General features: G+C 48.4%; 1 protein-coding gene across 1 annotated transcript in view; it reads right to left on the bottom strand.

The window, feature by feature from the left end:
- The window catches only part of LOC123754488 (serine/threonine-protein kinase NIM1), a 414,954-nt gene extending 411,047 nt beyond the window's left edge, over positions 1-3,907 (bottom strand). Inside the window, exon 1 of the mRNA XM_045736934.2 lies at positions 2,717-3,907. The gene's annotated coding sequence lies outside the window, so the exon portion shown is untranslated. The remainder of the gene's footprint in view (positions 1-2,716) is intronic.
- Positions 3,908-7,918: the final 4,011 nt, after the last annotated feature.

Here is a 7,918-nt window from a genome sequence, read left to right as displayed (position 1 = left end):
AATAAATAACTGAACTACATGTTTAACGAATCTCTCACCCCTGTCCATGGAGGACAGAAGAAAATGTATATATGCTGGTTAGCACTGTAAATGTGTGGCCACGTCTGTGGTATGAAAATAATAATAGCAAAATTGTCATCTTAAATCACACACACACACACACACACACACACACACACACACACACACACACACACACACACACACACACACACACACACACACCCACACACACACACACACACACACACACCCACACACACCCACACCCACACCCACACACACACACACACACACACACACACACACACACACACCCACACACACCCACACCCACACCCACACCCACACACACACACACACACACACACACACACCCACACACACACACACACACACACACCCACACCCACACACCCACACACACACACACACACACCCACACACACACACACACACACACACACACACACACACACACACACACACACACACACACACACACACACACCCACCCACCCACACACCCACACACCCACACACACACACACACACACACACACACACACACACACACACACACACACAGGTCATCTTGTAGGAGGCTACAAGATGACCTGGATAGACTGAGTGAATGGTCCAACAAATGGCTGTTGAAGTTCAACCCGAGTAAATGCAAAGTAATGAAACTAGGCAGTGGAAACAGGAGGCCAGGCACAGGATACAGAATAGGAGATGAAGTACTTAATGAAACAGACAGAGAGAAAGATCTAGGAGTTGATATCACACCAAACCTGTCTCCTGAAGCCCACATAAAGAGAATAACGTCTGCGGCATATGCGAGGCTGGCTAACATCAGAACGGCGTTCAGGAACCTGTGTAAGGAATCATTCAGAATCTTGTACACCACATATGTAAGACCAATCCTGGAGTATGCGGCCCCAGCATGGAGCCCGTACCTTGTCAAGCACAAGACGATGCTGGAAAAAGTCCAAAGGTATGCTACTAGACTAGTCCCAGAACTAAGAGGCATGAGTTATGAGGAAAGGCTGCGGGAAATGCACCTCACGACACTGGAAGACAGAAGAGTAAGGGGAGACATGATCACAACCTACAAAATCCTCAGGGGAATCGACCGGGTAAACAAGGACGAACTTTTCAACACTGGTGGGACGCGAACAAGGGGACACAGGTGGAAGCTGAGTACCCAAATGAGCCACAGAGACGTTAGAAAGAACTTTTTCAGTGTCAGAGTAGTTAGCAAATGGAATGCATTAGGAAGTGATGTGGTGGAGGCTGACTCCATTCACAGTTTCAAATGTAGATATGATAGAGCCCAATAGGCTCAGGAATCTGTACACCAGTTGATTGACGGTTGAGAGGCGGGACCAAAGAGCCAGAGCTCAACCCCCGCAAGCACAATTAGGTGAGTACAATTAGGTGAGTACACACACACACACACACACCCACACCCACACACACACACACACCCACACACACACACACACACACACACACACACACACACACACACACACACACACACACACACACACACACACACACACACACACACCCACACCCACACACACCCACACACACCCACACCCACACACACACACACACACACCCACACCCACACACACACACACACCCACACACACACACACACACACACCCACACCCACACACACACACACACACACACACACACACACACACCCACACACACACACACACACACACACACACACACACACACACACACACACACACCCACACACACACACACACACACACACACACACACACACACACACCCACACCCACACACACACACACACACACACACACACACACACACACACACCCACACCCACACACACACACACACACACACACACACACACACACACACACACCCACACACACCCACACCCACACCCACACACACACACACACACACACACACACACACACACACACACACACACCCACACCCACACACACACACACACACACACACACACACACACACACACACACACACACCCACACACACACACACCCACACCCACACACACACACACACACACACACACACACACACACACACACACACACACACACACACACACACACCCACACACACACACACCCACACCCACACACACACACACACACACACACACACACACACACACACACACACACACACACCCACACACACACACACACACACACACACACACACACACACACACACACACACACACACACACACACACACACACACACACACACACCCACACACACACACACACACACACACACACACACACACACACACACACACACACACACACACACACACACACACTTGTTAATCACACATCTGTCATCGCATATTTTAATGTACACCTGACAACGTATATTTCCTATACGCATACCTGTCAACGTAGGCTATATTCCACCCGCACACCTGTCAGCGTAAATTACGCCCACACACCTGTCAGCGTAAATTACGCCCACACACCTGTCAGCGTAAATTACGCCCACACACCTGTCAACGTAAATTACGCCCGCTGACACACCTGTCAGCGTAATTCCCCCCACCCACACACCTGTCCTCTTTTATCTCATCCACACATGTGCCATTTTCAATTATACAAGACTACAAATCGTGCAAATTTTTGTTAATTAGGCCTATACATACCTGGCCTGGATATTTGTTGGTGAAGATGGAGCACATTGTGCCACCTGGCACCTCTTGTGGCACTCACGAGTCTGGCACTCACGGGACAGTCTGGCACTCACGGGAGGACAGTCTGGCACTCACGAGACTGTCTGGCACTCACGGGACAGTCTGGCACTCACGGGACAGTCTGGCACTCACGGGAGGACAGTCTGGCACTCACGAGACTGTCTGGCACTCACGGGACAGTCTGGCACTCACGGGACAGTCTGGCACTCACGGGAGGACAGTCTGGCACTCACGAGACTGTCTGGTACTCACAAGACTGTCTGGCACTCACGGGACAGTCTGGCACTGACAGGACAGTCTGGCACTGACGGGACAGTCTGGTACTGACAGGACAGTCTGGCACTGACAGGACAGTCTGGCACTGACAGGACAGTCTGGCACTGACAGGACAGTCTGGTACTGACAGGACAGTCTGGCACTGACAGGACAGTCTGGCACTGACAGGACAGTCTGGTACTGATAGGACAGTCTGGCACTGACAGGACAGTCTGGTACTGACAGGACAGTCTGGCACTGACAGGACAGTCTGGTACTGACAGGACAGTCTGGTACTGACAGGACAGTCTGGCACTGACAGGACAGTCTGGTACTGACAGGACAGTCTGGCACTGACAGGACAGTCTGGTACTGACAGGACAGTCTGGTACTGACAGGACAGTCTGGTACTGACAGGACAGTCTGGCACTGACAGGACAGTCTGGCACTGACAGGACAGTCTGGCACTGACAGGACAGTCTGGCACTCACGACAGTCGTCACCCTGCCGGGTTGTGGCCAGAGTGAATGAGTGCCATTCAGTGCATCACTTATTCATACTATACGTTTGTCGATAAGCAAGTGCCTGGCACGGGGCGGGTCAGGGTGCCACGCTAACTACCCACCACCACCCAACCACCTCACAACGGACAATTTACAGCCTACGGGATAGGCTTTATAATCACGTTTTAGTGGTGTTCCGGTGCTATCTAGGATCCGTATAGCATTGTTATCATGGACGGGTGTGGCAGGGAGGACACGGTTTTCCTGTTGACACTGTACAGGAACTGATAACAGCGTGGTGGAGCAAGATAGGCTACGGCTCCAGGGAGGAGGGTGACGGAGCGCGGCGGTAACGTCCACACTCCGTGATGGTCGGGCCGGCACTGCCATCGATCCTTACCCACCAGCTCAACCTCAGTCAGCTGGGTCGGGTGCCAACTGACCATTTTTACCCACCTTTTTTTCTCTAGAAGGCACTTTTTTTTATATCCTTCCACAATATGGATCACATATACCTGATGTAGCAGACATGCCTTCGTTTATTATAATGATTTTGGTATGTTATTCTAAACACTTCCATTTGGTATATATTATTCGGTACACAATTGGTCAACCTGTTTTCAGACCAAGTCCATTCCATCCAGCGGTCGACCCCACAGACGTATTCAACAATTTTATCATGCTGTTCATTCAAAACAGGAATTTTCTCAAATATAAATTAATATTATAATATATTAGCATATTGTGCATATATAGGCATAGGTTAGGTGTTATGATCTCAGCCTACAGGAGAAACGAGTCTCCCCCTTGAGAGTTATTCATCAAGCCTGACCTGATTAGAAGGTCTAGCAAATATTGAGGTGATAACTCATATGTAAAATAGTTGCTTGGATATATATAACAATTTAAGATTATGGGCAGTGAAGAATGAAACAGATAAATGACTGGCTAGGAGATGTGGACATTTTGCTGGAGACGCGAGGCTCGCTTCTGGAGGGCTTCGACCTCACTTGAGGCCAGACATCGCGGGGGGGAAAGCCGCATTCCGTTGAGCTGCTCCGGTCAGAAAGGAACCCCTAGTGATATATCTCGAAGAGAAGAGAAGTGTGCAGACATACCAGCTGTGGAATCGAGCTGGGGACGTGTGGTCTCAAGTCGTGGGCGACGAGGAGTGTTTATTAAAAAAAGCCCAGAGACATTATCGTGGGCCGTGGCAGCGCCCTGACCAAGCTCCGTCAGAGGGAGGAGCGCCCTCGACGAGACAATCTGTGGTAAGCACGATATACGCCAGTTCATAGTGATTGCTTGTAGTTGGTCGTGTGCCCAGCGACAGTAGCAATGTTTATTGATAAGTTAGACATGTTTTAATAAGGCAGAAGGCCTGAAATAAGAGAGTGGAGAGGCAGGAACACAGAGCGACGTCCGTCTCCTCTTAGCGCTGGCAGGCAACTGAGGGAGCCCGGCTCCTGAGGCTCCTGACGGTGGAAGACCCTCCCAGCGTGAGTGAGAACCGCCGCCGGGCGAGGTGGAGTATGAACCCGCCCAAAACGGGGGAGTCCACTCTCACAGTATGTAGAGGACAGATAGAGGTTTGAGGCAAACATATTGTGTGATTATTTTTGTTTATGTGTTAAAGGGGAAACATTTTTATTGGAGTGTCGATGGGTTGCAGGTTTGTCTTTGGGGAAGAAGTTGCTGAGAACTTCGAAGCCAGCACAGAGGGAGTAGTTGATGAGACTCCATGGTAGTGGAGCAGAGGACCTCGAGCTGTGAGGAGAAGCAGCGAAGAGGAGTGTCACGTGCTTCTGTAGAGGTGGTGAAGCACCATAGTTACTCGAGGAAACTTCATGGTGCAGCAGCCAAGAGAGCTGTGGAGGACCCTAGCAGAAGGGTGAAGCACCATAGTTGCTCAAGGAAACTTCATGATAGCAGCCTGGAGGAGCTGCAAAGGATCCTGGTAGTGAAGCCCGGAAGAACCTAAAGATATCAGGGTAGTGAACTTCCAGAGGTGGAAGGGAAGTTCTAGTGGATTACTTGTAGGGAGTTGATAGTGTTTGGTTGTCATTAGCGTGCAAGATGCAGTGAGAGGTGAGTGACTGTTTGCATTACGTCAAGGAGTGTTTTATACTGAAGTTTAGAGTTGCAGGCGTAGGCTGGATTACCTACAGATGTATGTGTTCTAGGACTGATAGAGTGATCGATTGATCATTGTTGTGTATCAAGGAACATTTATAATGATATATGTTATTGCATTCACATGCTGATTTTCTTTGTACACATTTATAGATACATATATATATTCTCTTGCTAATGGTGCAACAGTGTATGTAGACTTGATCAACTTGAGGAGGTTGATAGTATCAGGTGGTGAACCAGGAGATAGGATACCACTTGATAAGCTGATAATAGAGTTCTGATGGTGTTGGAGTGCAACCTGATTGTAATAGTATAGAGTATAGGATTCATTATTATTGTATGTGTGTATGTATTGTGTATGTGCTTCGTCCAGTAAATGTATTCCAGTTTGCTGGTGTTTGCCCTTGTCCTAGTGAGGCTTCCCATGAAATAGTACAGAAGAAGAGAGAGAGAGAGAAAGAACCAAGAACCACTGCTGTGGACAGGGTAGAAGGTAATACTAATAAATCAAAAGGGGATTGAGGAGATCATATCACCTAAGGAGAGAGTGGGGAGTCACAGCGGCTCGAGTGGGTGTGTGCACGTGACAACGAGGCTAAGTGTTGGAGCCGCATCCCCTAAATGTGTGACGTTGAACCCCTCTCCAAGAGCCAGAAACGCCAAGGGTGATCTCCTAGTGAGGTATAAGCACTCTACCGAGTTGTGGGTTGGGTTGTCCGTAAAGGAGGAACACGACGACAACAACGACACCACCAACACACAATCTATAATATAGGTTAGGTGTTTAGGTTCTGTTGTTGTGATTATTTGTATTTGTAGTAACGTGGGTGAAGCATTTACAGCGTTGTGGTTCGAACACCAGTCGTCAGTGAAGCACTTGTTCCGGAAGTGTTCGAACGAAATCAGTTGTGATGGGGGGGGGGGTTGGCGGGTGCATGGAATCACTTTAGGGTCTTTGTTTGGAGGACAGGTTGAATTGGGATCGTTCTCGACTCATTATCGGGAATTCTGGGTTCGAATCCCGGGTGGGACAGAAATCCAGCCCGTCCTCCAAACAATGACCCAAAAGTGATTCCATGCACCCGCCAAACCCCCTGTGTATGAATGATAAGCGGTTTACACACGACTCACAACTGCTGACGTTCGAACACTTCCGGAACAAGTGCTTCACTGACGACTGGTGTTCGAACCACAACGCTATAAATGCTTCACCCACGTACTACAAACACAAATAATCGCCAACAGAACCTAAACACCTAACCTAACCAATGCCTAAATATGCACAATATGCTAATATATAATATTAATTTATATAAGAGAAAATTTCTGTTTTGAAGAAACAGCATATTAACATTTATGAATGCATCTTTGGCAGCCACAGGTGAACTGCCGAAAGTTTGGAAAGCAGCTAGCATAGTCCCGATACACACGAAGGGGGATAGACAGGAGGCACTGAACTACAGGCCAGTGTCCCTAACCTGCATACCATGCAAGCTGATGGAGAAGATTGTGCGAAGAAAGCTAGTGGAACATCTGGAGCGAAGGAACTTTGTAACACATCAACATGGTTTCAGGGATGGCAAGTCCTGCCTCACAAGATTAATTGAATTCTACGACCAGGCAACAAGAATCAGGCAAGAAAGAGAGGGGTGGGCAGATTGCATATTTTTATATTGTCAGAAAACCTTTGACACAGTGCCACACCAGAGACTAGTGCGAAAGCTGGAGATGCAGGCTGGAGTGAAAGGGAAGGTACTCCATTGGATAAGGGAGTACCTAAGTACCAGGAGACAACGAGTCAGTGTGAGGGATGAGTTCTCAGATTGGCGAGACGTCACCAGTGGAGTCCTGCAGGGGTCAGTCCATGGACCTATACTGTTTCTGATATAGGTAAATGATCTTCCAGATGGTATAGAATCATTCCTCTCATTGTTTGCTGATGATGCAAAAATTATGAGAAGGATCAAGACAGAGGAAGATAGTATGAGGTTACAAGATGACCTAGACAGACTGAATCAATGGTCCAACAAATATCTACTAAAGTTTAACCCGAGTAAATGCAAGGTCATGAAACTAGACGGTGGAAACAGGAGGCCAGACACAGGATACAGAATGGGAGATGAAGTCCTTCATGAAGCGGACAGAGAGAAAGATCTAGGAGTTGATATCACACCAAACCTGTCTCCTGAAGCCCACATAAAAAGAATAACATCTGCGGCATATGCAAGGCTGGCTAACATCAGAACAGCCTTCAGGAACC

Source organism: Procambarus clarkii, chromosome 18 (genome assembly GCF_040958095.1).
Source record: "Procambarus clarkii isolate CNS0578487 chromosome 18, FALCON_Pclarkii_2.0, whole genome shotgun sequence".
Taxonomy (NCBI): Eukaryota; Metazoa; Arthropoda; class Malacostraca; order Decapoda; family Cambaridae; genus Procambarus; species Procambarus clarkii.
The sequence above is the reverse complement of the archived record's forward strand: the minus strand, read 5'-3'. Positions and strand labels throughout refer to the sequence as shown.